The sequence below is a fragment of the Suricata suricatta genome, chromosome 8 (genome assembly GCF_006229205.1).
Source record: "Suricata suricatta isolate VVHF042 chromosome 8, meerkat_22Aug2017_6uvM2_HiC, whole genome shotgun sequence".
Taxonomy (NCBI): domain Eukaryota; kingdom Metazoa; phylum Chordata; class Mammalia; order Carnivora; family Herpestidae; genus Suricata; species Suricata suricatta.
This window is the reverse complement of record NC_043707.1, coordinates 13249464-13274575: the sequence shown is the minus strand read 5'-3', so window position 1 is coordinate 13274575 and position 25112 is coordinate 13249464. Positions and strand designations below refer to the sequence as shown.

General features: G+C 45.4%; 1 long non-coding RNA gene across 1 annotated transcript in view; it reads left to right on the top strand.

Annotated features, from left to right (window-relative positions):
• The window catches only part of LOC115298888, a 380495-nt gene that overhangs the window by 282099 nt on the left and 73284 nt on the right, over nt 1-25112 (top strand). The window contains exon 3 of the long non-coding RNA XR_003911884.1: nt 382-470. This is a non-coding gene — a long non-coding RNA (uncharacterized LOC115298888). The remainder of the gene's footprint in view (nt 1-381; nt 471-25112) is intronic.

Below are 25112 nucleotides of genomic sequence, written 5' to 3'. Positions count from 1 at the left end.
TGCTCATCCTGTGGGAAGCTGGGCCATCTGGATGTCCTCCTTCTATCCACTCCCCTTCACCCTGAGTGAATCTCTGTCATCACGCATAAGTGCTCTGGCGTAATCTCTGTACTCCCGTCTTGGCTGGGCACTGACTGTCTTGGGACAGTTGCCATAAATCTCCTGAGTCTCAGTTTCCCCTCCTGGAAAGAAAGAATCATTACTAAAACGAGGAGGATAAATGTGGTTGTACTGAGGATCAAAAAGAGAAAATCTTAGCTGAAACTCTGGCCAGTGGCAAACTCTTCATAAAGGCTAGTGACACTTAAATGAAAACATCGAGACCATTAGCAGAGAGCTACCTGAATTTTGTTTTATTTCTTTTCCTTTTTTTCCTCATAGAAAAATGACAGGGACTCACTTTCCAAGAAATTACACTATGTTCAATGACTTCCCATCAAGAGTAAGCGATGTTCCGTATCCTGCCATTGGTAAGTATCAAATGGGCTCGTGTCAGACAAGGCATGGCTTTTAATCTCCCTTTATTTGCTGTGTCACCTGTCAGTGACCTTGACTGTTGCCGGCTGCCTCATGTTCTGCAGCTTACTGATAAGTGTGTTTACGGCTTTTGAAGTCATGTCTGCCGAAAACCACATCTGGTTCACCGCCGCCTCCACAGACACACAATGAAATATAAAGGCTAATTCTGCGGTGTACACAATCCGTGTCTGTTTTCCCGGAGGATTCCAGATGGAGTGAACTCAGCGGAGGCACTTATTTGATGGCCAGCGATCCTGGGGGAGGAGTGAGCCTCGGGTGTGACCTGGAGCCTTTGTTGTGCTGGTCGGGGCACCGTGATCTCAGACAAGGGAAAGGAGCGCCAGCTCTCTTGCAGGGGGGACTGCGGTGCTCTGCAGTACCCCCGCCTTCCCCCCTCCCCGTTTAGTCCTCCAGGAACTTCTGTGCAGAGCCAGGTTGAGCTTTCTCACACGGAATAACCTTCCCCACCCTCGCCGGCTCACCGGGTAAACATACTTTGGACCTCAAGGTCACGGGGAGGTTCAGTGCTGTAGGCGCAGTGGGAGAGGGGTTTCATCTTCACTGGGGCACCGATGACGTGTCTGTATTTAAAAGGCCGATGAAAATATTAGCTTTCATTTATTGAACACATGTTGCATGTTAGCTGCTAGTCTGAGCGCTTTCTGGGCACGTGAGGCAGCTGTAGGCACGGTCATGTCCATGTTACAGATGTAGAAATCGGAGCTCACGGAGGTCAGGCAGCCTGCCCGAAGTCGCTCCGTCCTTAGAACTTGAGTTGTGGCAAACTTTGGACTGCGTCGCTCATTCTGTAGTGTATGCCTCGCAGCTCAACTGCAGGGTCCTGGGCTGGACCCACGGTCACTGCTGGATCCTGCCAGTCCACCTTCCAAAGTCACTTGATCAGTCCAAGCAGCAGAGCCAGATTTGAAGGGGAGTCTGGCTGGTTCCTGCTCACATGTTTTTAACCACCGAAATATACCCGCCACAGTGCCAGGTATAAACAGTGCTGACTCGGGGGCGCCTGGGTGGCTCAGTTGGTTAAGCCTCCGGCTTCGGCTCAGGTCAGATCTCACGTTCGTGGGTTTGAGCCCCATGTCAGGCTCTGTGCTGACAGCTCAGAGCCTGGAGCCTGCTTCTGGTTCTGTCTCTCCTTCTCTCTCTGCCCCTCCCCCTCTCATGCTCTGTCTCTCTCTGTATCAAAAATAAATAATAAAACATTTTTAAAAAAACCAGTGCTGACTCAGCTGGAAACCGTTGCCTCTGGCAAATAGAGGGTTTTGTTGTGGAGGTTGTTTTGTTTTGTAAACATGCTTATGAACGTATAACACACACGTAAAGCAACGTGCACAAACCCCAGCGAGCAGCTCATTGAGTTTAATATGATGTCTCCATGAGACCACTGCCTGATCCAGGCCTAGAACGTTCCTCATGCCCCTGGCCCCTTTCCCCCGACTTTGTTCTTGTTGGAGATCGTCTCTACTCTGCTGACCCTTTGTATTCCCATATATATTTTAGAATCAGGTGGTCACTTTCCACACCAAAGAGCCAGCTGTGATTTTGCATGAGATTGTTTTGAAGTAATACATTGATTTAAGAATTTTGTTAGATTGGTGTTTTTGCCTTCTTAACACAAAAGAATTCACTAGTGAAGTCATATGGGCCGGAAGTGTGTGTGTGTGTGTGTGTGTGGGCAGAAAGGATAGATTACGATTATAATTGCAGATACAATTTCTTTTTTAGCTAAAGGAGCATTCAGATTTTCTGGTGTGTCTTCTATCAGTTCTGCTAAGTTGTTTTTAAAGAAATATTTGCATTTTATCTCAACTTTTCAAATCTGTTGGCTTTAGACTGTTTCAGAGTGCATGAAGGAGTTACTTTATGTGATGGAAATACTCTGTGTCTTGACGGGGCTAGTATTTACATAGGGGTGTGCATTGGTCAAGACTTCTTTAACTTAAGAAGTTAAAAATGGGCACATTTTATTATTTCACCGATAATTTTGGAAACAATTAAAATGTCCAATAAAATCAGACGTTGGTAGTAAAATGACATATACTTCAGGAGAGGGTATACTTTGGTATGCCCATTTGGGAAAACAATTGAGAAATATCTTTAAAAATGGAAAATGTACATATGCTGTTTCTTAGACATTTTCCCTGTATGTGCACGCTTTAGAGAAATTCTCCCATCTGTGCACAAGGAAATGGTATGGCATTACTGCAGCAAGGTTTGTAAGAGAAAAGGGGGGAAAAAACCTGTTACCATATCCAGAACGTTAGTGGTGCTAAATAAGTGTGGTAGACTGGTTTTTCACTCTTAAATATAGTGATTCAGAAATACGCTTTCAAACAAGTGAATTCTTTTTAAGTTGTAAAAGGAACACCGTAGTTGATGCCATGTATATAACTTGTTAGAAAAATCATGATTCTTCCATCTCCTGCCCCCCCCCTCCCATTGTTGGAACCATTTGTGTTGGGCACAGGGACTCAGGAATAAAGATGTCCTTGTGGGGGGCGGTAACCATGTCTGACTACTGTCGGTGATGTGAGCTCTACAATCTGGCAGCTTCCAGCAGTCTTCCTTCAGGGTGGCTGGGCAGCTTTCCGCCCGCCTGCTCCCCTTGGTCTTCCTTGTCTGGAGGTGGGCTTGCTGTGCCAGGTGGCCTGGAGCTGCGTAGCGGAGCAGCAGGAACTGCCTGGCTTCAGTCAACAGAAGTGTGCTCCCTTCCAGCTCCGGAGGCGGGAATTCCTGCCGGCTCGGCCACACTCGCTTGTTGGCTCCCGGGGACAGTCCGTCCCGGGCCTCTCTCCTGGCTCCAGGCGTAGGTGGCAGTGCCTTGGCCCTCCTTGGCTTCTAGACACACCATTCCACTCTCTGCCTCTGTCTTCACGTGGTGCTCTTCCCTGTGCGTCTAAATCTCTGTCTCTCCTCTTCTTACGAGGACCCACGGTAGTCTGTCTTCACTTGATTTCTTTTACACAAACCCCGTTTCCAAATAAGGTCGCATTGATAGATACTGAGGGTTAGGATTTCAACACATCTTTTTGGTAGAAGCCCACAACACCTTCCTCTCTTCCTTCTTCTATTTCTTCTCTATCCCTTCTAGACTTCCTGTTGGCTGAAGTAAGGGTGTGAGGACAGGAGCTACAGCAGCCATTTTGGACCAAGAAATAAATTTTAGAATGGAATCCATGCATGGAAGAGCTAAGGGCATGAAGGAAGCTGGGTTCCGGATACCATAAAGTCAGGTCTGGACTCTACTGAGACTTTAATATGACAAGGAAATACATATTTATCTTTAAAGACCCCTGTTCCCTTTACTTCTGGGTTCACTTCAGATTTGTGGCCAAACCTCATCTTAACACCCCCCAACACTCATTGGAACATGAGTGGTGACATATTAAATATATGAACACAGGAAGAAAGAGTAGAATGGGAAATGATCATCAATAGGACTCTTAACTCCTATAATTTTTTATTCTCTTAACAGGAGATAAAGCAAATGTAACAAATGTCTAAATATTTATGAATTCTAGAAGGTGGTGACTAGTGTCACAACCCATGATAACGTTAATTCTTGAATTCTGAATTTTCAAAATGTATCTGCCTCAAAATTCCCTCAAGAATTGAGAAGATTCTGTCTCCACCTTTTACTCAAGTCATGTGGATTGACCTGAAATTTCCAGAATCCACTGGCTATTTCCTTACCTCTGACCACACTGTTTCCCTCACCGGTGTGTCCTTCTGGCTTTTCTCACCACGGCCTCCAGATCTCAGCTCAGAGTCAAATAATGGGTGTTGGGGTCTCCGTGGAGCCATTTGGAGAACACACCCAAGTGAGACTCCTACCTATCAGATTCCAGAGCGAAAGCCATGTGGTGATGTATTTATTTTTCTCATAATGATTCAAGTGACAGAAGTGGTGCTTTCTGCTGGACAGCACCCAAAGACCAGCGCTACCAAAGTGTAGAAAAGTAGAAATTGAAACCTGCCCTTTATTGTCTCCACTGTGTCCTAGAGGCAACTTATTGGAATAAAGATGTAAATATTTAAAAACCAAACTGTAAAGTGTTAGGTTAAATGTCAAGAGAGTCTTTTTCAAATCGTGTGGTAAGGAAGGACTTTCTTATGTGGAGCAAGGCAGCAGCTTTAAATAACCAGACTCATTTTTCTATGAGAAAAATGGTCTTAAAGCTGCCATGTGAATGAAAAGCTGGGAAAATATTTGTAACATACACTGATGAACCAGAATGACCATATTCTTGATATGTAAAGAGATGTTTCAAATTAATACAGAAGGAGAAGACACAAAAACGAAACGTTTTAACATCGAAGCATTGTTGTGACATAATGATATTAACAAATAGGCAATCTTGAAAGGCCAAAACAAGGGGCGCCTGGGTGGCTCAGTCAGTTAAGCATCCAACTTCGGCTCAGGTCATGATCTCACAGTTCGTGGGTTCGAGCCCCGCGTCGGGCTGTGCTGACAGCTAGCTCAGAGCCTGGAGCCTGTCTTCAGATTCTGTGTCTTCCTCTCTCTCTGCCCCTCCCCTGCTCGCACTGTCTCTCTCTGTCTCTCAAAAATAAATAAAAAACATAAAAAGAAAGGCCAAAACAAGTGCAGCGTACATATTGGACAGTAAGTCGTGTGATAGTACATGACGATGCCTACTGACGGGGAGAATGTGGGAGCAGCGGCATCTTTGTGTAGCGCTGGCGGAACTGAAAATCAGCAAAACCTTCAGGAGAGAATCTGGCCTCAAAAAGATAGGTGATTTCACTCCGTGATTTCACCGCTAGGAATTCATTCTGACAAAATAAAGGTATGTGCAAAAAATCAGCTCAGAACGTTTACCACACGGTTGTGTTTGGCAGCGAGGAAAGCTGGACACAACCCGAATGTCCACATTTAGAGTGTTCATTAAACAAATTAGGGCGCATTCATGTCACGGACTAGCGTGAAGAGGATTTTAAAAGGATTTAATTTCTAATTAAGATGAAAATGATTTAATTTCACAGAAGTGAAAAATGAGTGGATTAAGAATACTATGGATTGCATGACCCTGCTTTTCAAAGAGGGGATACATCCATGTGTGTCATTCAGACAAGACTGGAAGAGTTTACACCCGTTGTGTGTGTGTGTGCGTGCATGTGTGCACACGTGTGATTGTGTGCATGATTTCAGAGTACTGAGCCTATGGGTGATTTTTATTTTCGTTTTACTTACCTGTATGTTTACAGTGAGGACAAAATTTCAATGCATGTCCGTTGAAGCATCCCGTGCTGTCCCGTCCTGTCCTGTCCCCCAGTCCTGGACAGTCCTCTCCCCGTGTGTCCTCCAGGCGCATCCTCTCGGGAGGCCCGAGGGCAGAGCGGACACCAGTGTGGGTCCTGCCGTTCCTCACAAGGTGGTAACATCTTGGAGCAAAAGGGACAGGTCTTGCTTTGTCACTGTCATCTCAGTTTGTGGCTTGAAAAATGTTTGGGAAATGGTGAGTTAAGAATATCCTCTTTCAGTTTTTTGAGTCGCAGTTTCATTTGCCACTTTCCCATTTCTTCATTAACAATTTTTTTTAATTGAAAATCACACATAACCTGAGCTGGAATGATTAATTTCTTCACACCGCGGTGACGTAGCGAGACAAACTGAAGTCTAGAGAGGTGGGGTGACCGAACCAGTGTCACGTGGCGGGTTAGGGCCCGGCCGGGACTGGACCCGGGCTTCCAGCGTCCGGCTGGGGCTTGCTCCCACGCCGGTTTGCTTACCAGCCCTTCACATTTCCTTTTGTTTTCCGAAGAGATCTGACACACCGCGAGTTTCCAAAGGGGATGAGTGTTTCTGGGTAGGGGCGGGCTGGGGCAGTGAGAAAGGAAATCGGGGTGTCCGTGTGAAACAAGAGTCAAAGCTAGACTTTTAGGACGCCCCGTCCTTGTCTCCACACCCTGAAATGTGTGTGTGTGTGTGTGTGTGTGCGTGTGTGTGTGTGTTCTCTGGGGAAGAAGGTGCAAGAAAGCTTCGCTGCGGGCAGTGTGGCAGAGTCAGCCGCTCCAACCACCAGCCTCAGAAACCGGCCCCGAGCCTGTTGATTTCTTTTCTCCAATGTGCCTTGATGCTTTCCTTCCTGGCTCTAGAATTTGCTGGGTCATTGCGCCTCTCTTTCCACCTCGCTTCATCTGAATAGCCACAGTGTCAATGAGTGAATTCAGGCTCCCAGCTGGGGGCCCCCCAAGAGTTTATTTCTGAAAATGGACCTGTCTTCACACTTAATGCAGTCTCTGTATACACAGCCTCTGAGCAAACAGCTGGAAAGTGAGTTGAGTCAACCAAGTGGTTGGCCTGCATGTGGCTTTCTGTAGTACACACTTCCTCATTTTAAATCCTCACAACTCTGTGAGGAAGTAGGAACTACTATCCCCATTTTGTGGATGAGAACACTGAGTCTTGGGGTAGAAAAGTGACTTGCCTGAGGTTATATAACAGCAAGGGCTGAGACTGGCTGGGAAACCAAGTGTTCCAATTATAAGGAAGTTAAATTTGCTTTCTCCTTTTTGGCAGGAAACTAAATATGCTTCCCCCTTTCTGACAGCTGCCATTCACTGTGAACTTGAGGGTGGCTCTCTGAAAAAAGTGACTTCAGTGTTTCCATAACACTTAGGAATGAGTTACTAAAACTGACTTGGCTTTCAGCCTTAGCCCACAAGTTTAAAAAAAATTTTTTTAATGTTTATTTTATTTTTGAGAGGGAGAGAGAGAGCGCACTTGTGCACAGGTGGGGGAGGGGCAAAGAGAGAGGGGTACGGAGGATCTGAAGCGAGTTCTGTGCTCACAGCAGAGAGCCCAAATCAGGGCTCAAACTCAGGAACCATGGGATCATGCCTTGAGCCAAAGTCAGATGCTTAACCGACTAAGCCACCCATGTGCCCCAAAATGCACAAATCTTATCACCGTCCAGCTCAGTGGACGTGTGCATAGGCGTGTGCCTTATATAACCACCATCCGGATGTAGTTACGACCATGCTCATCATCTCAGAAAACTTCCTTGTGACCTTTTCTGGTTCACACCCCCACGCTTGGATGTAGCCACTGCCTGACTTCCAGAAGTGCCGCTTAGCACATCTGTGTTTGCCCTTCACGTAAACTCAAGTCATACAGTGGATACTCTTTTGGGTCTAGCTTCTTTTCCCCAACACAACGTTTTTGAAAATCATCCAGGTGATGTTTTCCCACACTTCTATTTTAGCGATTATTAGTATTACACTGTATGAATATACCTGTTATCTGTTTTCGTGTTCATAGACATTATCTGCATTGTTTCTCGTTTGGGATTATAATGAAGTAAGCTTCTGTGAACATTCTTGTGCAAAACTTTCCGCAGACAAATGCCCTTGTTTCTCTTGAGTCTCGTCCCAGGACGGAAACGGCAGGATCGTGGGGGCAGGGGCGGGGTATATTTAATTGTATTTCAAACTGCCAGATTCGTTTCGAGAGTGATTGACGTGTTTTGCACTCCCACCGGCCATGTGTGGGAGTTCCAGTTGCTCCACGCTTTTGCCAATACTTCTGTCGTTCTTTTTTATCCGATCCCCACTCACAGGAAAGCAGAATGTTCAACTCTACATGAGTTACCCCCACTTTTAAAGAAATGATCTTTCGTTTCTACTCTGGGTTTCTTCCAACTGTCGTCTCTCCTTCCTTGTGCTTTTTCCCAAACCTTACTTACTTTAGGACTGCTTAGAAAGGAATATAAATCAAACAATTATCTCCTGTGAAATTCAAAGTAAATGGGGTGGTTGAGGAGTAGGTACAAGAAAGGCTCAATTTGGGGGCAGTCCGGCTGTCTAGGATGCTGGACTCAGATGCTCCTGTCTTTTACTGACTTTGTGGTCTCAGACAGATCCTTTAATATCAGAGCTTTGGATTCATGGACTATAAAATACACACGGTGAAGATTAAATCCATAAAGGTTGTGAAAGGGAACTTCATGGACTGGGGACTTCTTGAATACATTTCACATTTCCGTTTGCAGCAGTCAGGATGGGCTGGGTTGTGCTGGATAACAGGTAGCCTCGGAGTCTCCATGCCTCAGCACCGTGGAAATTCCTCTCTTATCCCTGCTGTCTGTCCATCTAGCACTGCTCTTGGAGTCCTCTCATCAGTCACTCAGGAACAGGGACCACCGGGGTTCTGCCTGGACACCCGGTTCCAAATGACAGTCGTGCATGCTCGCTGGGATAAATTTAGGATCTGAGTCATTTTGTCAACACCTATCAACTGAGGGGTGTATTCCGTGATGAACGTCAGAGATACAGAAACAAAAGATACGATGCCTGCTTCCAGGAGGTCATGGCGTAATAATAACGGCGGCAACAATGATAAAAGCTAGCAGTAACAGTAACAGTAACCCCGACAAAGCATTATTAAGCCAGAGATGGTGTTAAGAGCTTATTTTATGCAGCAGGCGTTTTCAGAGGTAGAAAACTCAGATGGGTGAAAATGGAACTTTATTTTCCTGTAACTGAATTTAATTTCACTCCCAAGCATCCGTTTCCATCATGCACTGGAGATTGCATTAGAGGAAATGAAGTCACCGCAGGCTTAAGATTCAGGCGCTTTTGGAAATTACTTAGTTGACCCAAGCTTCTGTCTCCCTCGCGTTCTTTTCTGTCCTTCTCAGCAGACATGCCTGGAGTTCCTGGTGTGAGATGAAGCCTTAGTATTGGGCCACAGCAGGCCGTGGGGAGAAGTTTCTATCTGTTGTCTCTACTTAGTGTAGCTTTGCGTCCCCTGGTTTTCAGGTCAGTGCGTCCACATCCTCAGCCTCCAACCATGAGGACGTTTTTGGGCTCCTGGTTCTCACGGACACTTGTGTGCCCTTCACAGGAGTTGAGAGCTTCCAGCTGCTTTCGGCCCCCGTCGGGATCTAGAAGGTTCCCCTCCCTCCCGTCCACAGCCCCCTTAGCCTCTGCTGCTCTGTGCCTGGGCACCAGGTTGGAGGAGGAGCCCTTCCATAAACCTTATGGCCCCCTGGGACACAGAGCAGTGACCCTTTGGGTCTGGAATAAACACATCTGTGGTTTCTTTCATCATCTACCATCAGCATGTATAATCCTCATGGCTTTAGAAGACCTTCAAAAAAAAAAATCTGTCCTCAAAAGATAGGCCAGTTGGTGTTCCAGATGAAGATGGAAAACAATCAATACTGCTTTGTAATATGGATAATAAGTGTGCAAGTTCAGGACTGAAATAGCGGCAGAGACTGAAGCTGGAATTAATATGAATTAGGATTCTGTGTCCATTCATCATTAAGGCTAATCAGTTGTTGGCTTTGAACAGAAGACTCCAACCTTGATGAGCGCTGTCAGTGGTAGGACGTCAATTAAAATGTGTTTGTGCCCCACTAGTGTGTTTGAATTTGAAGTCACCTGAGATCCTGAACTGGAGGTGTTCTCGTATATGTCAGGAGGGATTGGAATAGATAGTCAAGTGTTAAGTCAAGTGTTAAGTTCTCCTCTAGCTCTGAAGTATTCTCTTTGATAATAGGAAAGTAAACAGAATCTTAATTCATTCCTTTATGACTTAATTTTTCCTGCATCAGGGAGGAATAGCAGCCAGTGTTTGGTATTTAAGGAAAACATACATTTATAATTCATCTATATTCAGTCATATATGTTATGAATGTGAGTCCAAAAGATACCTCCCTTAATAAGCAAGTGAGAATTTATGAGCCTGTTTTCACCCTCCTCACTACCATTATTTATCTTATATTAATGGCCTCTCTCCCCAGTAGACGGCTCGAGGTCTATTAAAGTTTTTTTTCGTGGCATCTTTTGGATTTGGGGCAAGCCATTGGGCTCTCAGCTCATTTGCAATTTCTCCATTGTTTACGAATCACCTGATTTATGTCAAAGGGAGATGTAGGGGCTCATTTTGAGCCTACTTTTGGATCCCAATTGGATTCAAAGCGTTTGAGCATGTCTTATGGGCTGTTTCATCAGGCACGTCTTTGAATGAGTTGATTTCCATGGTGGGGATAGTGTTGTAAGGGGCAGTCGAGATGGTGGTTAACACATAAGGTACCTCAGGAGAACAACGTAGTCATAAGGACTGCTGGCTCTGGGGGCAGACATTCTTGGTCCCACTTCTTATCTCTATGGGGTTGGGCCAGTTACTTCAAGTTGGGGATTTTGTTCATCTAAAAAATAAGGGGGCACCTGGGTGGTTCGGTTGGTTAAGCGTCCAACTCGATTTCGGCTCAGGTCATGATCTCATGGTTCATGGGATTGAGCCCCATGTGGAGCCTCCTTGGGATTCTCTTTCTTCCTCTCTCTGTCCCTCCCCCACTCTTGCTGTGCACAGGCACACCCTTTCTCTCGCTTTCAAAATAAATAAACGTACAAAAATGAGAACAATTACTCCCAGCGCCCTGTGATTGTTTCGAGGGTTCGGCGGGGCTCAGCATCCTGCCCTGCACAGAGTAAGTGTTCAGTAAGGCTTGGCTGCTCTTGTCACGTCTGCCCCTTAACTTGCCCCATGAACTTGTCTCTGACCTTCCCTCACGGAGAGCTGCAGGGAGAAGGCCAAAGAGCTGTTTTCACAAGGGACCGTGTGAACTGTCAAGGTGGGTCCAACGATCTTGGATTTTACATTTGAAATCAAGAGCTGGGGAAATAGAATTCTCATTGGTCATGACCTCATTTTTCCTCAAGCTGATGAGGCTTCAGGGAAATCAGGGTGCATTTATATTTGTCTTCTCATGTCTATACTTCTCCTTTTCTGTTTTTCATACGAACAGAGCCACAAACTGGCTGAAATGTTACCTCGTGGAAAACGATTTCCCTCCTCACAGAACACTCCTGACACCACGTGTGTGGGCGTTTCCCCCACACCAGCAAATTCTCTAGCTCTCCAGATACCAATTGGTATCCTATAATTCACTTCTTCTGTTGTTGTTTTGTTTTGAAAATAGGTAATACCTTCACTAATTAATTTATTTTTAAGTAAGTTCTCTGCCCAATGTGGGGCTTGAACTCAGGACCCCAAGATCACGATTCACATGCTCAACTGACTGAGCCAGGCAGGTGCCCCTTCTAGAATTCCTTTCGGACACTAACAACCCAGAGTCATAGCAGATTCCAGGGTTAAAGACTCAGTCCCACAGACTGCCCAACCCCACCCCCACTTGGGTGCCAGTTGCTGGTCCCAGACTGTCATCTGTACTTGAGACCAACTGGCTATAATTCAGAGGTTTCAGTAACCCTCTCCTCCATATAGTAACTCTCAGAGCTCAGGGGAACGCCAACCCTCTACTTAGGTTTACTTGTTTATGCTCTGGGATTTTCTAAAGGATACAGCTGGACCATCAGGTGAAAAGGTGCACAGGATGAGGTCTGAACAAGTCCTGAGCATACGGGCTTCTGACTGTGGTGTAGACGTGCCCCCGCTCCTGGCTCGTGGATGTGCGCACCCCTAGGGGCCCTCTGAACGCAATCGTCCATGTTTACCATGAAGTCTTACCACACAGCCATGACCGATCACTACTTCAGTCTCTCTGGATGGATGGGGGATGGGCCTGAAAGGTCCAGGCTTGGTCTTTCTGGTGACCAGCGTCTATAGGAGCCTGCTGAGAGTTACCTGATTAGCATGAGAGGTGCCTGATCACCCAGGAAATCCTAAGGGATTTAGGAGCCCTGTGTCAGGAGCTGAAGGCAGAGACCAAATATGTTTCTCATTATCTCACACACCCCTGCACACCCTTCTGGGAGAATAACAGCTAACATTTGTGAGCATTTACTGTATGTGAGGCCCAAGGCCATGTGCTTTGCCATGAATATCTCACGGAGTCCTCAAATACTGTTTTGAGAGAGGTTATGTTATAGACGAAAGTATGGAGGTTCAGGGAGGTGAAGTCATTCCCTAAGGTCACACAGCCAATAAATGAGAAATCGGGACTCAAACCCTGCCTGCCCAGAGCACTCAAATGGAACCCCCTTTAAACAACAGCCCTCAAAGCCTGTAAGTTTTGACCCAACTAGCTCTGTTTCTTCCATGAATTGAGTCCCTCCCTACATGGTTGTTGTCTCTACAGAGACTGGGGGCTGCTTAGATCATTTGCACAAAAACATCCAGCCAGAAAGTGCCAGAGAAACTCTGCCCTGCAGCTCCGTCCCTTCCCTTTCTTGACTCCACGTGAGCGAGGATTTGCAAATGATGCTCACATACACCTGCTGGCGCCCCTCATTTTAAATCAAGACGTCCCCTTCTGCCGCCCGGCTTTGACACTGCGCTTATGCAGATGACAGTCCTTTCCTCTCTTAGCCGGTTAGTCACCAGAGGTTCTAGTGTCCTCAGAAAATGTTGCTGGGGAAGGACACACTTTTCCTAGAGTCCAGACAGTGGTGGATTTCCGCCACGATGCCGTGTGCCCACCTCCACTCGGCCGATTTTCCTCTCCTGCTGGAAGAAAGGATCTCATCCTGCAAATGCACTAATGATGTGTAATTATCATCGCCACAAGCCTTCCACACATCTGGGCTAATGGCTCCAGCCTCCATGGTGATTCTCATGTTTTACCTCGTTTGTACTTGAATGGTTCTGGGCCACCCCGGGGAGCAGGAACAGTTGGCTTCTAGGTACATTTCAATCTCCTGGTTGATCCAGCTGCCTTATAATCACGTGGGATGATAATAGCAGTCACCACACAGGCTTCCATCAAGTGTTTAGTCACAGGAGGGAGATACTCTGGGCTGAATATTTAATTCAGTTTTGTTAAAACTTGAAGTCCTCTTCAAGCCCTGCCCGACAGACATACTAACGTCCGGGATTCAAGAGCAGCTGGACCTGAGGTCAAGGAAAGGGGATGTGTCGTCCAAGCCAGCCGTGTTTGTCACAGCAGAGTGGGGCTTCGGGGTTGCTCCGTAGGCACCAGGGACAGCCAGGAGATGGTGATCTTTCCGTGTGAGAGTCTCAATGCAAAATGCCATTTGGAGTCTGATCAGGTAGTTTCCACTCACTTCTTATGTGGGCGAGAGGCATCTAAATCCTCTAACTCCACAGGCTCGGGGGGAAACAAGCACTATTCCTTACATTCCTTACTTCTGTTCAACTCTCCTCCCCCAGACCCTCAAACTGCTAGATTGGTAAACAACACAAAACACCCCCCGCAAGCTCTTCAGTCAGCATGGAGCTTCCTTGCCCCTCGAGAGTATTCGCTGTGTGTTGAGTTGCCTACGTGTAGGGCACCCGCAGCTGAGATGCATGTGGTCTGTGCACCTTCTCTGTTTCAAGCTTTGGGACCCGAGACCTCTTAGCGCTCAGGGCCTCTGAGCCTGGGGCCCACCTTCCAGAAGCGTTTCTTACACTTTGTCTTTCTGAGTTCGAGTTTTCCTACCTGCCTGTCCCACATAGGGGCCAACGTCCCCACTCTTCCAAGGACCCTCACCCTCCTTGCTGCCTCTGGAGGGAATTCCTCATTCCCTCTGCCAGTTTCTCCCTCCCCTGAATCTGGTGAATCTAGCCCATTTCTTTCTCCAGGCGTAGCTTGAACGGAAGATGAAAAGATCCACTGGCTGAAAGCCTGTTCCATTCCACTCGGCAAAAATCCCTGAAATCTCTCTGGGGCGGAAGAGCAGACATACAGCCAAGAAGTCACAGATTAATAACCGCAGAAACTATTGCTGTAGGTAGAAGACAAGGTCGAACTTTTACTTTCTCCCCTGCCCGTTCTCTTGCTGCGGTGAGTGTTATCCCAGGGTCGGAATCCGCGGTAACCGAGGCAGGGATCACGGGCTGCACTCCGGTGTGTGACTGCATTGGTAGCCCTTCAACTGTCTTCTCTCACGGGCACGCACCCTGCCTTCTACGGTTGGGCTGGTTTTCTTCCCTTCCCCGCCCCCCCCTTAGATCTTAATTTCCCAAATAAGGACTGAGAAGCAGCATTAAGATCAGCCTCATTATCACATGTCAGTTTGGTACCCTATTCCTCTCAACTCTTTATTACCAGGGTCTCTGATTCTTTAAGCTCATTTGCATAATTCTAACATCCTGGTTTTATCTGGAGGCCTTTTGATGAAGGAGTGAAGATCCTCTCTATACTAGAGGCTTCTTCAGTAAGACACAGCGTCACATAGGGCCTGGGAGTGCAGACTCCTTAGGCCCCGGGACCACGTGGATTTGAGTTCTGATCAGCCACTTGCTGTGTGACCGTCAGAGAGTTGCTGAACTCCTCTGGTCCTCGCTTTCTCCACTTCTAAACATGAAGGGCGTGTGGCAGGGGCACCTACCTGATAGTGCCTATTTCCTGGTTTGCCAACCTCACTTAACCCACGGCAAGCACTGAGAACAGGGCCTGGGGCACACGCTTTGATAATGTGCCCGTTTGCTTCTCACCACGAACCGTTTTCCCTCATGGGGTAACCACTAGCCTTCTGAAAACTGTAGGTTCATTGGTGCTTGGTTTTGAACTTTATGTAGAGTCATACTAAATGCACTATTTTTGTCTGATTTATTTTGCTTAATATTTTTGTGAGATTCACTCTCGAAATAACTCATTTTTCATGGCCCTGTAGTTCCCTTTGGGGAACGTGCCACATCAGATCTGAGTTTCTATTTAATTTTTCTTATTTATTTTTTAATGCTTATTTATTTTTGAGAGAGCGAGCCGGGGGACGGGGGGGCTAGGCAGCAGAAAGAGAGAGAGAGAGAGAGAGAGAGAGAGAGAGATACAGAACTTGAAGCAGGCTCCAGGCTCTGAGCTGTCAGCAGAAAGCCTGCTGTGGGGCTCGAACCCATGACCTATGAGATCATGACCTGAGCTGAAGTTGGATGCTTAACCAACTGAGCCACCCAGGCGCCCCTGAGTTTCCACTTTTTGGCTATGAATTACAGCCATGCTATAGTACATTCTAGTGCATGTTTTTAAAAAATTTTTTTAATGTTTTTTATTTATTTTTGAGAGACAGAGTGAGCAGGGGAGGGTCAAAGAGAGAGGGAGATACAGAATCTGAAGCAGGCTCCAGGCTCTGAGCTAGCTGTCAGCACAGATACTGATGCGGGGCTCGAACCCATGAACCATGAGATCATGACCTGAGCCAAAGTCGGACGCTTAACTGACTGAGCCATCCAGGCACCCCATGCATGTTTTTTTAAAGATGGAATTTGCGTATCTGTGAGGTGTGTCATTTTGCAGGAGATTGCTGAGTTGTAGGGTAGGGATCTGCTCAGCGTTAGCAGAAACTACCAAATCGTTTCATCAAGTGAGTAAGAACTTACATTCCCTCCAGTAGTGGAGGTGAGTTTCCAGTTGCTCCACATCCTTAACCATGTTTAGTATTGTCGTTTTCATTGTCACCAGACTCATGGAGGTATAGTCCTATCACCTTGTGTTTTACCCATCAGACACCTGATATTTTATTTTATTTTTTTCAGCTTTTCATTCTACAACAATTTCAAACTTCTGGACAAATTGCAAGACTAGTGCAAATTTTGTATACTGTTCAACCATATTCGCCACTTGGTTCTCCCCACCACCAGTTACATTGAGAATTAATCGACACACAGCCCGGTGAGAGTTTCAGGCGTACAGAATGGTGGTTTGGTTTACACAGATTGTGAAATGGCGACCACAGTAGGTCCAGCTGACCTCCATCTTCTCATACAGATACAACAAACAGAAAAGAATTAAAGAAGAAAAATGTTTGCCTTGTGATAAGAACTCTTAGAATTTACTGTGAACAACTTTTCCTGTCTATCTTATAGCATCATTAGCTCTGCTCATCACGTTGGCCATCACAGCCCTGGAAGGCACTGTAACTGGAAGTTGTGCCTTTCGACCTGCCCTTCCCGACCCCCTTCCTTCCCTCACCTTCGGGAACCACAAGTCCGATCTCTTATTTCTAAGAATTTGGTTTGTTTTTATTTTATTACTACTTATCTATTTTTTTTAAGTTTATTTATGTTTGAGAGAGAGAGCACTAGCGGGGAAAAGGTAGAAAGAGAGGGAGAGAGAAAAAATCCAAAGCAGGTCCTGCACTGTCAGCACAGAGCCCGACGTGGGGCTCCGACTTACGAACAGTGAGATTGTGACCTGAGCCAAAACCAAGAATTGGACACTTAAGTGACTAAGCCACCCAGGTGCCCCTATTTTTTTTATTTTTTTTTATTTTAGAGAGAAAGAGAGAGCATGAATAGGGGAGAGGGACCGAGAGAGGGAGAGAGAAAATCTTAAGCAGGCTCCACACTCGGCATGGAGCCTGATGCAGGGCTCGATCCCAGGACCCTGGGATCATGACCTGAGCCAAAATCAAGAGTCAGATGCCCAACTAACTGAGCCCCCCAGGTGCCCTGATTTTGTTTTTGTTTTAGATTCCACGTATAAGTGAGATCATCCAGTATTTGTCTTACCAACTTAATAATTTCCCACATTTGCTTTAGTATTTTTTTAACAATAGGAGATAAATTTCATGATCATGCCCCATTTACCACGAACACAGCTTCAGACTGTGTTTGCCAAGAACCCTCTCTTAAATAACCGCAGTAAACAAAATCAGAAAAAATTCAACATTCACCAATATAATCACCTAAAGATAATTAATTAAAAATTTTACTAATGTTCTGGGGCACCTGGGTGGTTCAACGTCTAACTCTTGGCTTCAGCTCAGGTCATGATCTCACGGTCCGTGGGATCGAGCCCCGCGGTGAACTCTGTCTGCGCTGATAGTACGGAGCCTGCTTGGGATTCCTTCTCTTCTTCTCTCTCTGCCTCTGGCCTGCTCATGCTCTCTCTCTCTCTCTCCCTCTCAAAATAGATAAACGTTAAAAAAAAAATTTACAGATGTTCTGAGAACACCCTTTGGAGCACATTTTTTCGGGCTCAGGATTCATTCCAGCCCCATGCGTTGCATTTGGTTTTCCTGGATCTTCTCTCCTGGAATGCTTCCTCTGTCTGTCTTTGTATTTCAGGACATTGACATGTTTGGAAAAGTGTAAGAAGGAAGGTCCACAAATTTGGGTTTATCGGATGCCTCCTAATTAGGGTCCAGTTTCACGTCACGAGTGATGCCGGGTCCGTCTCCCTGATTGCTTAGGAAGTGTGTGCTGCCGGCTTGTCCCGTCGCTACGGTGTTAACTTTGATCACTTGATTACAGTGATGTATGCCAGGATTCTCCATTGTAAAATTACTTTCGTGCCTTTGCAATTAATAAGTAATTTTAGGGCATACACTCGGAGGTCGTGCAAGCCTCCTGTGCCTCATCAAACTTTTACCTTCTCCTGGAGCATCTATTCGTGCCTGGGCCAGTTATCACTATGAGCTTGCAGATGGTAATTTCCTAGTTCCGTTATTCCTTATTAATTAGTTTGCATTCTCCAGTAAGCGCTTTCCCTTCCTTCTATTAATGAATTAATCACCACGATGGGGAAGTAAGGTCACTAGACTCACAGGAGCAATTCTGTGATATGTGCTGGATGTATGGACTTGGCAGAGGGAAACGCTTCCCCAAAGAAGCAATATTTGAGACCTCCGAGTTGGCCGGAAGAGGACCAGAGAGCAGGTGCAGAGAGCCTGAGGGCAGTCCAGCGTGGTCGGAGCAGATGAGGGGGTGGGGGCGGCTTGAGAGCCTGGGACATATGCCTGGGGGGAGCCATTAGGATTGATTCGTTAATTAAATTGGTTTTCCCTATTTGGAAGGCCTTTCTCACCATGTTAGGCCTACCTGTATTCGAATTGACCACCTCTTGATGTTATCTAGTGCTTTTAAACACGTCATCTCCAAATTCAGTGGCTTCAGCCAACAATGACTTGTTGTTTTTCATGCCGCGTGGGCTCAGAATTGGGCCGGGTTCAGCGCAGGGGTGCTTCGCCCTGTGGGGACGGCTGACGCCTCTCCTTCAGCTGCTTTCTCAAGTGCTGGGTGGGGTGAGCTTCCCTCGCACTTCCGGGGCCTCTGTGCCCCTTTACCTGACCTGTCTCTTTCCGGGCGATAGCTCGTCTGTTGGCGGTCTACTCTGCGCATCTGTGCGTCAGGGTGGCTGCCTCTGAGAGCAGAAGTACAAGCGGCCAGGCCTCCTAAGGATTGTTCCAGAAATGACCCAGGATGGCTTCTGCTTTTGTTCTGTCGCTGAGGCACCAGGCCAGCCTAGATTTCACTGGGAGAGGTAGTGGGTTTCATCTCTTGATGGGTGGAGCAGATGTACGTACAGGGGGAAGGAATGGTATGGCACTTCTTTTTTTAAATTTTTAATCTTTCTTTATTTTTGAGAGAGAGAGTGACAGAGCACAAGCAGTAGAGGAACAGAAAGAGAGGGAGACACAGGATCCGAAGCAGGCTCCAGGCTCCGAGCGGTCAGCACAGAGCCCAGTGCAGGGCTCGAACTCCCAAACCGTGAGATCATGACCTGAGCCGAAGTCGGACGCTTAACCGACTGAGCCGCCCAGGCGCCTCTCTTATGCCACTTCTGCCAGGAAGTCCTTCCTGACTTCTTCAGACCGCTTCCCTGCCAACAGATGACAACTGTTGTGCGGGACCTCCCTCAGGCCCCGCTTACCCAGTCCTTCATTCTGTCCCCGCACTGTCCCGAGTGTCGTATCTGAGCCTCCCTCCTCTGTGAAGGTGGCCCCAGTTTACGTGAGTACCGTAATTAATAAATTTGGTTAATAATAATAGCATGCCAGTTACTGAGTGCTAATCATGTGCAGGCCTGTGCTAGATACTTTACATTAATCATCTCACTATATCCATGGAGGAAGATATCACTATCTCTATTTCTTTTTTTCCTCTGTGATTTATTTATTTTTCTTAGTTTTTATTTTCATTCCAATTAGTTTCCATACCGCATGGTATTAGTTTCAGGTGTGCAGTGTAGCGTCCACGCTTCCATACAGCAGCTGGTGCTCATCACAGGGGCCCTCCTCAAGCCCCATCCCCCTTCACCCCTGCAACCCTCAGTGTGTTCTCTGTAGGTAAGAGTCTTTTCTTTGGCTTGTCTCTCTCTTTCTTCTTTTTCCCCTTTGCTCATTTGTTTGTTTCTTAGATTCCACATATGAGTGAAATCACACAGGATTTGTCTTTCTCTGACCAACTTATTTCACTTAGCGTAATACTCTCCAGAGCCATCCATGTCAGTTCAAATGGGAGGAGTTCCTCTTTTTTTGGCTAATATTCCGTTATACGTAGACCATGTCTTCTTTATCCGTTCATCAGTCGTTGGACACTGGGGCGGCTTCCCTGTCTACACTATTGTAAATAGCACCGCTTTAAAACTTAGGGGCCCATGTATCCCTTCGAATGAGCGTCCGTGTGTTCTTTGGGTAAATAACTAGTGGTGCAATTGCTGGAATTCTATTTTTAACTTTTTGAGGAACTTCAGTACGGTTTTCCACAGCGGCTGCAGCATTTTGCATTCCTACCAACAGTCCCGGAAGTTCGGCTGATTTTAGTCGTCCTGACGCTGTGAGGTGGTACCCTATTGTGGTTTGGATTTGCATTTCCCTAATGCGGAGTGATGTTGAGCTTTTTTTTTTTTTCCATATATGTCTTGGTCTTCTGGATGTCTTTGAAGAAATGTCTGTTCATGTCGTCTGCCTATTTCTTTTTAACGGGATTATTTGGTTTTGGGTGTTGAGTTTTATACGTTCTTTGTATATTTTGGTTAGTAATCTTTATCAGTTGTATCATTTGCAAATACCTTCTCCCATTCTGCAGGTTGCCTTTTAGTTTTGTTGACTGTTTCCTTCACTGTGCAGAAGATTTTTATTTTGATGAGGTCTCAATGGTTTATTTTTGCTGTTGTTTCTCTAGCCACAGGAGATGTGTCTAGAAAAAAGTTTCTATGGCCAATGTCAAGAGGTTACTGCCTGTGTTCTGTTCTAAGATTTTTATGGTTTCAGGTCTCATTTTAGGTTGTTAATCCATTTTGACCTTATTTTTGTGCATAGTGAAGAAAGTGGTCCAGGTTCATTTTTTGCATGTTGCTCTCCAGTTTCCCCAACATCATTTGTTGAAGAGACCTTTTCTCACTGGATGTTTTTTCCTGCTTTGTTGAAGATTAATGGACCATATAATTGTCGGTCAATTTCTGGGTCTTCTGCTTTGTTCTGTTGAGCTTTGTGTGTATTTTTGTGCCAGTACCATATTGTTTTGACTGGTACAGCTTTGAAATGTAACTTGAAGCCCAGAATTGTGATGCCTCCAGCTTTGCTTTTCTTTTTCAGGATCGCTTTGGCTCTTTGGGATCTGTTGTGGTTCCATACAGATTGTAGGATTGTTTATTCTAGTTCTGTGAAAAATGCTATTGGTATTTTGATAGGAAATGCATTACATGTGTAGCTTGCTTTGGGTAGTATCGACATTGTAACAATATTTTTCTTCCTATACATGAGCACGGGTGGTCTTTCCATTTCTTTGCATCATCTTCAATATCTTTCATCAGTGTTTTAGAGTTTTCAGGGTACCGATCTTGCACATCTTTGGTTAGGTTTATTCCTACCTGTCTTTTTTGGGTGCAATTGTAAATGGGATTGTTTTCTTGATTTCTGTTTCTGCTATTTCAGTATTGGTGTATAGAAATGTAATGGATTTCTGTACACTGATTTTGTATCCTGTAACTTTACTGAATTCATTCATCAGTTCTAACAGTTATTTGGTGGAATCTTTTGGGTTTTCTCCATATAGTATAATGTCATCTGTAAATAGTGAAAGTTTTGCTTCTTCCTTAATGATTTGGATGCTTTTTGGTTTTTTTTGTTGTCTGATTGCTGTGGCTAGGACTTCCAGGACCATGTTGAATACAAGTGGTGAGCGTAGACATCCTTGTTTTGTTCCTGACCACAAAGGATGATGTTTACTATAGGTTTTTCATAGGTGGCCTTTATTACATTGAGGTATGTTTTCTCTAACCTTACTTTGCCAGAGGTTTTTATCACAAGTGGATATTGTGCTTTGTCACACACTTTTCTCTGTGTCTATTGAAATGATCATATGGTTTTTATTTTTTTTTCTTATTGTTGTGATGTATCACATTGACTGATTTGCAAATATGCAACCATCCTTGCAAACTAGGAAGAAATCCCACTTGATTGTGGTGAGTTTTTTAAATGTACTGTTGGGTTCAGTTTGCTAGTATTTTGTTGAGTATTTGCATTTCTGTGCATCGGAGATATTGGCCTATAGTTCTCTTTTTCAATGTTGTCTTTATCTGCTTTTGGTGTCAGGTTATTTCTGGCCTCATATAATGAATTTGGAAGTTTATCTTTCTTTTCTGTTTTTTGGAGTAGTTTGAGAAGAATAGGTATTAATTCTTCTTTAGATGTTTGGTAACATTTGCCTGGGAATTCATCTGGCCTTGGACTTTTGTTTGTTGGGAGGTATTTTATTACTGATTCGTTTTCTCTGCTGGTATTCAGTCTACTCAAATTTTCTACTTCCTGTTTCAGTTTTGATAGCTTATATGTTTCTAGGAACATATGCATTTCTTCTGGGTTGTTTAATTTGGCATAGTGTTTTGCACACTATTCTCTTGTGATTGTTTGTATTTATGTTGTATTTTTTTTAATTAAAATTTTTTTAAATTTATTTTTGACAGAGAGCGTGCGTGAGTGTGAGCTGGGAAGAGGCAGAGAGAGAGGGAGACACAGAATCTAAAGGAGGCTCCAGGCTCCAAGCTGTCAACACAGAGCCTGATTCAGGGCTCGAACTCATAAACCGTGAGATCAGGACCTGGGCCAAAGTTGGACGCTCAACTGACCGAGCCACCTGGGCGTCCCAAGTTTGTATTTCTGTTGTGTCCATTCTGATTTCTCCTTTTTCATTTGTGAGTCTGTTTGAGTCCTTTCTCTTTTTTCTCTTGATAAATCTGAATAAAGGTTTATCAATTTTGTTGATTTTTTTTTTCAAAGAACCAGCTCCTGGTTTCATTGATCTGCTCGCTCTCTCTCTCTCTCTCTCTCAAGTTTATATCATTTATTTCTGCTTTAATCTTTACTCTTTCTTACTTTCTACTGGCTTGGGGTTTTGTTTGTTCTTTTTCTAGCTTCTTTAGGTGGAAGACAGGTTGTTTGAGATTTTTCTTCTTGAGGAAGGCCTGGAGTGCTGTGAACTTCCCTCTCAGACCACTGTTGCTGCATCCCAGAGGTTTTAGACCATCATGTTTTCATTTTCATTTGTTTCCATGGACTTTGGACTTTCCTCTTTGATTTCTTGGTTCACTCATTCATTGCTCAGTAGCATGTTATTTAATATTCATGTATTTGTGCTCTTTCCAGATTCTTTTCTTGTGGTTGACTTCTAGTTTTATAGCTTTGTGACTGTCTCTATTTCTTAAGAGAGAAAGAAATCCAAGGTCCAAAAAGGAAATACAAATTGTGCAGCAAATTTGGGGCAGAGTCACCATGACTTCCAGTTTTTTTCGTCATTCTAGGATTGTGTTGCAATCTCCCTACTTCCAAAAATGGGCACTTATTGAGCATAAGTGATGTGCTTACCTGTTCTTAGTACTAATGATCCAGAAATACATATATCGCTGCCCTTAGTCTAATGGAGGAGGGGAGGTAAACAAATAACCCAGTGTTGGAAGGCCTGGCGTGTTAAATGCCACAGTACAGGTCTGAGACCCTAGACCAGGGGCCATGAACTCTGCCAGAGAAAGTAGGGGGAGACTGACAGTGTCCGAGGCATTTGAACTACGATTTGAAGAATAATCAGGGGATTCTCTAGGTGGAGGGAGGTTGTTTGGGAGATTGATGGGAGATGAAGCTGAGGAGGCAGGTTAGGTTCCAATTGTGAAGAAGGGGCAGGAAAGCAAATCCACACTGTTGAGCATTCATTATAAGCTACCACATGCCTCTCCCCATAGAATCCTAAAAACCTTTCTGAAAAGGTTATTTTCAGATGCTCGTTATTATAGACAGGGACCCGGAGCTCAGAGAGATTGAATCACATGCCCATGCACATGTTAAATAGTTCAAAGGTTATCCTGTAGGTACCAGGAAGTCAATAGACCTTTTCAAAACCAAAGCACGACCTGAGCGGATAGGGACGTGAATGCAGGGTCATGTGGAAGTAGGAGACCGGGCAGAGGCTGGTGGTGGGGAGACCAGGTTTAGGAGGCTGTTTCTAGAACCAGGTGTGAATTGAGGAGGCCCTTGATGAATACATTGGCAACAAGGTGGGGAGGAGAGGGGCGCCTGGGTGTCTCAGTCGGTTGAGTGCCCGACTTCGGCTCACGTCATGATGTCATAGTTCGTGGGTTTGAGCCCCGTGTCGGGTTCTGTGCTGACAGCTCAGAGCCTGGAGCCTGGAGCCTGCTTCAGGTTCTGTGTCTCCTTCTCTCTCTGCCCCTCCCTTGTTTGCACTCTCTCTCTCTCTCTGTCTCAAAAATAAATAAACATTAAAAAAAAAAAAGGTGGGGAGGAGAGGCTGAATTTAGATAGCTTTTGTGAGGTTCAATTAAGGGGATTTGAAACTGATAGGACCCGGAAAGGAAGGAAGAAGAGTCCAGACCAATTAAGAGCTTATAGTTTGGACGATTGTGTGGTTGGTGTTTTCATCTATGGAGATTTGGAGGCCATGTAGCCCAGCAGTTAAATAAACTGAAGGCTCAGTTCTTCACTTGCTTCCTGACTTCATCTCTCTGAATCTCACTTTTCCATCCCGGAAGGTGGGGATAATAGTATTATCCACCTCATTAGCTGCATAAATGAGCTGATGCACGAACATTGCTTGGCACAGAGCTTGGCTCATGTTTAGCATTTAATGAATATCAGCTCTTATGCATTCAGTGAATATTTACTGAGTATTGAACCTCTTCTAGGTTCTGGGGATGAAATCGAGGAGTAAGACAGTCAAAATTCCTGCACTCACAGAGATTACATTCTGGAGGGCAACGTGACAACACACAGTAACACGAGAATTGACTGCAGAGGATGCTCAGTGTGAAAAGAGCCAGAAGGGCTAAGAGAGAAAGCACAGCAGTTGGGAGAAATTTGAAATGGGAAATAGTTCTTAACTGTAGGTGACTCACCCACTCCATCCCTCTTCCAGGGGACGTCCTATGATGTCTTGAGACCCTATTGGTGGTCACAGCTTCACGGGGTGTGCTAAGGGCCTGTGGTGGGCGCAGGCCAGGGATTCTGCCAAGCATTCTCCCATTCACAGAACAGCCTCCATCACAAAGAATGATCTGGCCTCAAACGTCAGTAGTCCTGAGGTTGAGAAACTCTGAGCTACAATCATGAGTGAAAACCTTTTCAAATAAGAGTGTGTATTTGAGCGAAAAGCTCAGGGATGAGAAGAAACCAGTCCCAAGCCTGCCTGACCCCAAAGCATTGTGGGAAGAGGGAACAGCATCTGCAAAACCCAGAGGAGGGAAAGGGTTTCATGAATTCAAGCGTCAGGAAAGAGACCAGGTGGCGGGAAGGCTTTGAGGAAGGGAGATAATCCCTGCAGAAGCAGAGATTAGAGAGAAGGTAGCAGCCACGTCACACAGATTTTAAATTACCTTTTCTTCTCAGGATCCCGGAAGCCACTGAACACATCGAGAGACGGGGAACATCTGTTCAGGTTCACACTTCATGTTTTAAACAGCTCGTGCTGGCTGTCA